Consider the following 9,698-nt stretch of genomic DNA (forward strand, 5'->3'; position numbering starts at 1 on the left):
ACCATTTGATAAGTACCCCAAATTTTATCCTTCCAGAAGTTCATTTTGTACCCTATTCAGAGATCCTGATGGAGTCAAGCCCCAATTGTGTACAGCAGTGGTTCACTCAATTCACTCTCATATTGGGTTGTCCTTCTTTTCTGCCTCATTCTTTCTGCTCCCTCACTCCTGCTTTCTGGGGCCATCTCCGAAATAAAGTACCCACACCCAAGTCCTTGTCTCAGGCTTTGCTTTTCAATGAATCCAGTCAAAGACCCTGACCTTGCAGCTTCCTCTTAAATTTTTTTTTTCTAAAAATTGTTTTAATTGATTTTTAAAAAATAAATGACAGAGGAATGCATTACAATTCTTATTACACATATACAGCACAATTTTTCATATCTCTGGTTGTATATAAAGTATGTTCACACCAATTCATGTCTTCATACATGTACTTTGGATAAGGATAATGACTCCCTTTTCCCTCCAGGATGAAGGCCAAATTCTTTAGCAAGATTGCCAAGGACTTTGCTCAAGAAACTAACCTAGGCTTGATCTCCTACTCATTATCACATAGACCTCCTAAACTCTAGCAATACTGCACAACTTGTTCCTGTTGACTATACTATGTTCTCAAATACCTTTGTGTCCTGATACATGCTTTTCTTACACCAGCATACTCTTTCCTCCCTCATTTGTCTTTCTATCCTCAGTTCACTAGTACTACTACAACATCAGCCAAATCAGGCATTCCTATGTACATGCCATACTCCCATAATATTACCATTCTGTTTAACCATACTTACAGCTTCTGATGTCAGAAATGGCAAAAATTGGTGTATACTTAGCATCATCAACTAGAAAGAAGCTCCATACGAGGAAAAAGAGAATTGGGTCAATGACCTGGAGTCAGGTTGCCAAATTTATCAAGTAAATATAGTTAAATGTAAAATTCAGATATTCATAAAAATAACACTTTAACGTGTTATTATTATTAATACAGTCATTATAATATGATATCAGATTTTTCAAGTTTTCCAGGAATAACCTTCTGGTGTATTCAAAACTAGGATGGGGTTATGGAGACTGGACTTCTGTTTTGAGATCCCTTATAGCCATCACCTTTCAATTGAGTTTCATTGTTCTTGAAATGAATTATACACATAATTTTAACAAGGCATGATGAGCTTCCACGTGAGTTAAACCATACTTCAGGGAAACAGATTTAGAGCTGAACTAAGAGAGCCTAAGCATTATACTTTTTAATTTATTAGTATCTTCTGATGAGTACCAAAACCACATAAAAAGAGTCTTTCAAATAGTAAGAACAATAAAAGTAATGACTTTATTTAATTCTAAAGTTTAAGTTTTTCTTTAATCTATTATCAAATATTTGATTGGTTGTTATCCATGTTAGTGTATAAAATTCAAACCACAAATGAAAAAAATATTTCTTAGCAATTGGGTTGAACTCTTCATTCCCTAGAAAATTCAACATATTTGAGGGGGGCATAATTTTAAAAATTTTATTAGAATCTGAAAAAATCTCAAAAAATAATTCCCCAAATTTTGTCTATTTGGATTTGATCATGCTCCCTATTGTACTCTGATTCCTTTGTTAACAAGAAGACTTGGGATATTGCATCAGTTAAATCATAAAAGTGAATCTTGGAATCAAAGAGTAATATTTCAAATCCATCATTAGTGCTTCAAATAACAAAAGCTGACATTTTGTGCTCATTTGCAGTCAGCAGGAATTTGGCAGGAAGATATCAAGTAGAGGGTTTCAGAAAATTTTCACAGAAATAATGGAGTGTCTATCTGGTACTTTTACCCTGGTGATGAGCAAACTTTTGTAACCAGTGTGAATAACAAGATTAAAGCCAATAGGTGCCTAATCAGATTGCTCTTCTGCACCTAGAAAAATTAGTTACCCAGGACTGTTCTCTATTCAATAAAGGGGATAGAAAAATCTGTGGCATTCACTCAGGTTTCATTATTACATTTTTCCACACTTAATTTCCTGTGCTGGATACCTTGGCAAATGAGTGGCGCATTCCTCACTACACAAAACCCCCTTCACATATTTGATATTCTCTCTAGAACATGAACAGGAGAGACATAACAAGAGCACAGCAGTCAAATCCATTTTTTCTTTTGATTATCTATATATGAAAAATAATTAACTAGAGATAAAATGTTATTTTAAGCTTTTTGTGTGCAACAAATATTGAGTTTATATTAGAAGACAAGCACTTTTTTTAAGTTATTAGGATATAGCTGTAAGAAAAACAGGGGCTCTTTTTCTAGTTAGGTACTAATGGGGAGAAACACAACTAAGAAACAATGTGCCAGGCTGTGAGAAATGCTGTAAAGAAACGATAAAGAGCAAGGTGGAGAGGGGATAGTAGAAAATTACCAGGGTACAGTCAGCATGGTCTCTCATGAGTTGTCACATGAGATAATCTTGTAGTTCTTGGAGGAAAGAGTATTTCAGGTAAAGGAGCTAGCCACATATAAAGGTCTCATGATAGGAATGGACTCAGTTTTTGAAAATTGGCATGTGGCTAGAGGGGTTATGAGGGGTGGTGTAGAGAGACATAGGAGATTAGGTCAAAGAGGAAGTGGGTGGTCAGATTACAGAAAAATTTGTAGGGGCAGAGAGAAACAAATTTTGGTGATTTGAAAGGATTTCTTTGTCTACTGTGTGGAAAATAGATTTTAAAGAGACAAATGAGAATGCTATGAGATACTAATCCAGAGCCACAAGATTGTGGTTTGGATCAAGGTGACAAATGAGAGGAAAGAGGAATCAGAATGATGTCAAGGTTTCTGGGGTATATAAATGGTAAAATACAGTTGTGATATACTGAGATAGGGAAGTCCAGAGAACAAATTTGGAAAGAATAATAAGAGCTGGTTTTCATGCATACTTATTTTGAGTTGTCTGTTAGATATGCATGAGGTAATGTCAAATTGACAGTTGATATATTCACCTAGTAATTGGAAGAACTGTTAAGGCCAGGGGGTGCATATGAGATTAAGAAGTATGTGCATTCAAGGACTTAGGCGCTTTGCTTGGGTCTTCAAATGTCCAATGAGTAACTAACAGAAGGGTAAAAATCTTGCCATCTCTGCCTCGATTTTGCATTTGTCTCCTTTGATCTGAGTTACCTTGAATTCCAGGAACAACAGGTCTGGTTGATAAACATATTGTGATGAATTGAAACTAACACCCAAATTGTGATGTACACAACTTTTTATTGACAAGGCTCTGTTTGACCATTCTAAGATAATGATCAACCAGAATGCAACTTAACCAAGACTACTCAAAAATACATATTTCTGAGTTCATCTTATCTGTATAATCCAGAAGCTCATATCAGTATCCCCCCAAACAGGGATGAGATGGTTCATCTCATTCTTCTTCCCAATATGGCCACATTGTTTGACACTCCTTTCTTGCTTTTCACGATGACTTTTTCTGTTTGGTTTTTGTGGCAAGTGGCCAGAACTGATTTATTGACACCCCTAGAGTCAAACTTCCTGCCTAAGACTCTGTCAACTTATGAAGAGTATTAAGACACATGTGCATGGGTGAGATCTCCTAGAGAATATGTTTAGATAAAGAAGAGCTCTGACAAACGAGCCTCCAAGAATCCAACATTTATTCCCATGATATCTAGCTCTGGACTCTCTGATCATCCCTGAGGACATAGTGTCCCATAGGACCTTTGACAACTGGGGGTCTGAGGGACCCTGGTTAAAATAATAATAATAAAAATAATAAAAAAATTTGTAATCACAGAAACACAAATTAGAACAATGAGAAAAAGTTCATACCCTTCATATTGGCAATTTTTTTTTTAAAAAAAGGACAATATAAATTGTCAAGGATGTAGAGCAAGAAAAACTTGGATAGAGGTATAAATTGATATAATCAAATTGAAAAGCTAATTAGCAATAATTGGTAAAGTTGAACTTTAGAGATTGGAGAGATGAAAAGAAAATAGGTCGAAGGACCAAGAAAGAATGGACAACCAAGTGAGAGGAGACTTTTGAAATCCAGTTGGAAAATATATTTCATGAAAGAAGAAATGACCAATTGTATCAGATGTGACTGAGAAATGAAATAAAAAGTAAGTAAAAATTCCAATTAGATTTTACAACTTTATGGTCATAGGTGACCTTACCAAGGGTGATTTCTATGGATTGGCAGGGGTGGCAGTGTGGGTAAATTTTCAAAGCTGACAATCTTAAAACAAAACAAAACAAAAACTCCAGTTTCTGTAATATAAACACTCCCATTATGTATGATTTCAACCTGCCAACCGATATGACATTATTGAATATGGAATTGGAAAATAATAAACACTCTATAAAATACACAATTGGATCTTGCAGGTAGGAGAAGACCAGATTGGCACACTTGTTATAGTATATATAAAAATTAAAAATAGACTTCTATTAAAAATGTACATGCAGCAAAATAAAATTTATTAATTTTGAGATATCTTAGACATATAAAGTCTACTTGACAAGTTTATATTCTCAGAGTTAATTATAAGGTTTTCACAATTGTGAAAACCATAAATGGGTATAAAATTTGGTAGAGCACTTTACTAACTAGCACTACTAAATGTTTTTAAATATTTTCATGGTTTAAAAAGAGAAAAATAAATTAATCTCAATATTTAACCTCAAACATATATAATTTGATATATATATTTATTTATTGGTATTTGTGCACTGTACGGGATTGTTAGGCTCTTTTCTTGTCCTGACTATGTTTTAGAGCTAAGAGAGAATGCACACTGAATTGGGCAATGGATGTATTTTGGAATGAAAATCCTCAATTTACACTTTCATTGATAAATAACTTCTAAGATTTTACTGGCAACATGTATTTGTTATAGAAAAAGTTAATAATATAAATAAGCAAAATATAATGTAATTATATAAATAATAAAATATTAGAAGCCTGAATATATATATGAAAAGCCAGATTGTTATAAAACTAGAAATCAATAAGATAAAGAAATCAATAAGATAAAAGTTAAAGTCACTAGAAAGGTGAGCAAACAGGAATTTCATAGTGAAGGAAGATGTTCAATTTAATTTGTAATTACAGAAACACAAATTAGAACAATGAGAAAAAGTTTCATACCCTTCATATTGGCAATTTCTTTTAAAAAAGGACAATATAAATTGTAGAGGATGTAGAGCAAAAAAAACTTGGATAGAGGTATAAATTGATATAACTAAACTGAAAAGCTAATTAGCAATAATTGGTAAAGTTGAACAGACACAAAACTTATAATCTAGCAGATAGCATTCTCCCAAGAAATGCCTGCACATGTACACTACTAAACTGAATCAGAATATCTAAAAGGTATTGTTTGTAATATCAAAAAGTGAAGAAAAAATATAGATTAAAAAATTGAGGTAGGCTCATATGATGGAATATTATTTGCACTGAAAATAAACTACTGCTTGTATGTCAACTTAGATGAGTCTAAAAATATAATATTAAGTGAAAAAAGTATGAATCATAATATATAGTATGATTCATATATAATATATATAGTATGAATGAAATATATTAATATGAATGAATATATATATTTGATATATACAATATGAATATGTATAGTATAATTATATATGTATATATGTATATATAGTATAATTATATATCTATAATGAATATGTATAATAAGATGAATATAGTATGCTTTATCCTTTAAAAAAGCTTTTAAAAACAGGCAAATAAACAATATACATATATTGGTAGTTAAAAATATGAAGAAGTAGAAGGAGTCAATAAACACAAAATTAAGGATAGGAATTATTTCTAGATGGTGACAGGAGAATGTGAGTTGGAGAAGGGGACAGAGTAAATTCCTAATTCATGGTTAATATTCTATGTCCTAACCCTTGTTAATATAAACATGGGTGTCAGTGTTGCAATTTTTAGAACGAACATCTGGAGGAAGAAGAAACAGCTGACAGACTTACTGAAGAGTATCAGCAATTTAGACAGCCTAGATCTGAGTTATATTGATAAGAACGAATTTGAGAGGAAAGAAAAGAATGCAAAAGGCAATATAAAATTTGAAGCATTCAAACATGTTTGTGCCTGAACAATAGATGTAAGGAAAAGGAGGCAATCTAAATTGTCTCCAAGCTGTGAAGACCAGTGATGTTGAAAGATAGCAGTGTTAGAAAGGAAATGACTTTAAAGTAGGAAGAATTAGGATTTACCTGATTTGGGAACAAGGCCAGAGGTAGGAATTAACATTTGAGAGTGGTTTGATTATCATGGCAATTGATTATATGATAGTGGATATGTATTTCCAGATAAAGTGTAAAATAACTGCATAGAAAATTAGGCTTAGAGAGGAATTTCCTTACAGAAGGAGGAAGTTAAATAAAGGAAGTCGTCTTCCTCCAATTTATTCTTTACATTGATGCCAAAGTAATATTTCTAAACCACAAAAATTGATCATGTCACCTTCACTGGCCAAAACTCTTTTTAGCTTCAGGATGATTTCCAAATTCTATAGCCTGCCATAAAATGCTATTTATGTTCTGATAGTATCTCCAGCCAGCTGCATCTCCTGTGACTACCACCCAGTCAGCCTGCCAATCACACTGGTGTACCTGCCACCTTCGGCACGACCTTGTGACTATTTTCCCTTCTTCAGGAGTAAAGGATGCTCATCACACCAGACCACCATCTCCTCTTCGAAGCCTTCTTTTCTCCCTTAAGTTGATTGAAGGCCCTTCTTTCTCACCTCACAACTATCTTTCCACAGCAATTATCACACCCTCTTATAACTATTTCATCTTTGTCTACTGCTTGAAGACTTTAATTTCTAAAGTGGCACTAGTTGTAAGTGCACTAGGTAGGTCTTTAGGAAGTGTTTGTTAAATAAAAGAATGGATAATCTGATAGGTTAATAATAAATGAAATACAGCCAAATAAGGTGTCAGAAAAATATCAGGAGAGATTTGAAAAGAGGACTGTATGGTCCATCACATCAGTTTACAGCCAGGCCTAAGGGAACTGGCGAAGGAGGAAGTGCTTGATTTAACTGAGAAGCAGTTGGAGGAGCAGTCCCCAGTGGACTTTGGCCGGTTGTCGCCATCATTGACAAACCCCTGTACTTCCCATCAGCTCTCACCAGCAAGTTTCCAGCAGCAAAGCCCACCACCTGCCCAGGAGCCTGCAATCCTTGGCCTCCAGCTCCGGAAGTACTGCCTGGCGCTCCGGAAGCATTTCTAAGGCCGTGAGGGCCCTTCACTTGGGTCCTGCAGGCCTGCCCAATCCAGCTGCTTCAACCGCGTAAGTTTGGGTTTTGTGAAGGGCTGAGCAAGGGATGTGAGAACTGGGGCATCCTTCTGCATTTTTCAAGACACTTTGGAGTGTAGCTTATACAAAGCTACACTTTGGAGCCAGCAACCATAGCCTTTGGGATGGGTATGTGATGCCAACCAGGGCAATTGTTTCTGGCCGTGTCTTCACCCTCCTGTGAATCTGAACTTTGTACTGTAATAAAAGAGCATTTGGTTAATCTGGAAACAAACCAACAAAGACTTCCAGGCCAGTAGAGAGGAGCTCTGCAGCCAGTGGCTTGGCTGGAAGCCCCAGGATGGCTGAATGGTGCGTACCACCTGAGCACTGAAGGATTAGTAGAACATGGAGACATCCTGTGATCAATTTTAGTTAAGAATTCCAGTGACTAGAAGAGAAATCATGGAAATACTTTGGGAAGATGGTATACACAGGCACATTGGGGAAGAACCAGAGGAGGGCGCTACAATAAGAAGGAGCCACTAAAGAGCCAAAGGGCTGAAAAGTGGTCTTGGGTCACTCACCCTGGTAGGCAGAGATTCTGGAAGGAAGAATGAGATGATGCTTGTATAAAGATATTTAGAATTAAGTGGAAAGGAAGAAGATGGAAGACTTCAAAAGGTGGGAGGTAGGATTCTCTGCAGATTGGTAAGGGCCATTTGGAAACACTTGCCTTAGTTAAACAGGAAAGCAGGAAAGAATTTCACTGAAGAGGGAGGATCTGGGAAATGTATCGCAGATTTACTATTGTCTGGGTGTTTCTACAGTACCACAGCTTTAAGGCTGGAAAGCAAATAAAAAGGTAGTGCTTACACCTGACAAAGATAAATTTCTCAGCTTTCCATTTACTCCCATTTCCAAACATCCGAATAACCTGGTATAGTTTCTGTATCCCCAGCCTTGGTTTGTAGATGGTAGTCATCACTTAATACAGGCATCTCCTCATTAGTCTGTTCTTCCTGGCTGTAACAAAATATTGGAAGAGTATTTTAGAACTAAAGAAGTTTATTTGGCGGATGGTTTTGGAGGTGCAAGGTCTAGGGGCCTCTTCTGGTGATATCCCTGCTGGCAGGGTTCTGAGGTGGCACAGGGCATACATGACAAGAGATAGGGAGTGTGAATGTATCTTTGTGTCGATCTGTGTGATCTTCCCTCCTTCTATAAAGCCACTGGGATTCAATTGTGAAGGCTCTTCTCTACTGACCTTATCAAATCTTAATCACTTTCCATAGGCTCTGCCTCTAAAACATCATAGTCAGATTAAAGTTTCTGTTCTCTTAGTATCTCAAAATGGCTATTAAGTTTCAATACATGAAACCTTGGGGGACACTCAAACTATATCCAAACCATAGCACCTTCTTTTGTTTAACATTTAAAATCTTACTGTGCATTCTTTGATGCAAACAACATCTTTCTACCTTTCCCTTCCCCCAGATATACCAAATATCATGCCTTTTCTGTAGCTATAATATTGATATCTCAAAATTTGAAATTACCTTTAATACGTATACTCATGTTATTAGTTTTTGTGTCTGTATATTAAAATATGCAAATATTTGGCTTAAAGTAGGGATTTTGATGGCAGAAATAAAATAATATTTATGAATATTTTAAAATATTCTGTCCTCAACTTTCTATCTTGTGCCTTCATGGTTTAATAATTTCTACTTGAAATATCAACAACTAACTTTTTGAAACTGGGATGGGTTGTTGTATTTAACATGTTTTAAAATAAACTCCCAATGTCTATAGAATCTTAATTTTACAGTATAGTAGTTAATCCCTGCATCAGACTGGCAGTGTTTGAATTCTGTTCCATCAGTTTGCAGTTGTGAAAGTTTAAGCATAATACTTAGTCTGTCTAAGCCTCAGTTTCCACATCTATAAAGGAGAGGTTTGAGTACTGTTAACTCATGAAGTCACTGAGCATGGTGCTGGCACTTAAGAGTATTCAACAAATATTTATTCTCAGTAGGAAAAATATAATGCTATTATTATTTAAAAGGCAAATTTTGTTTTTAGCATTTTTTTGCCTCTTTTGTAATTATTTTAGAATAAAAATAATGTGAATTTCTCACTACGGCTGTAATTATCAGTTTCTGGTATGTTACAAAAAAAATCTGGAAAATGACACCAAATATTTAAGAGTTTCTCAGTAAAATTAATGCAAACTGTCACATTCAAGTATTCTGGATTTAGAACTACAAAATTGAGGATGCCCTCTTCCCTTCAAATATGGTTTGTAAGAACACTTTGAAGGTATGAACTAAATGACCTCTGCTTGGTTTGATGTCATTTTTTTTTTTTTTTTTTTTTTGTGGTTACCAAAGAAATGAAAGCTCTGTAATTTAGGGTGAGTGAG

At 35.1% G+C, this 9,698-nt stretch overlaps 1 non-coding gene across 1 annotated transcript; it reads left to right on the forward strand.

Moving 5' to 3' along the window:
* The first annotated feature begins 3,646 nt into the window (after positions 1–3,646).
* Positions 3,647–3,739, forward strand: LOC114083785 (small nucleolar RNA SNORD88). Its single transcript, XR_003581204.1, has one exon. It is a non-coding gene; the product is annotated as a small nucleolar RNA SNORD88 (small nucleolar RNA).
* The last annotated feature ends 5,959 nt before the right edge of the window (positions 3,740–9,698 follow it).

This window comes from Marmota flaviventris, chromosome 11, assembly GCF_047511675.1.
Source record: "Marmota flaviventris isolate mMarFla1 chromosome 11, mMarFla1.hap1, whole genome shotgun sequence".
In the NCBI taxonomy this organism is placed as follows: Eukaryota; Metazoa; Chordata; class Mammalia; order Rodentia; family Sciuridae; genus Marmota; species Marmota flaviventris.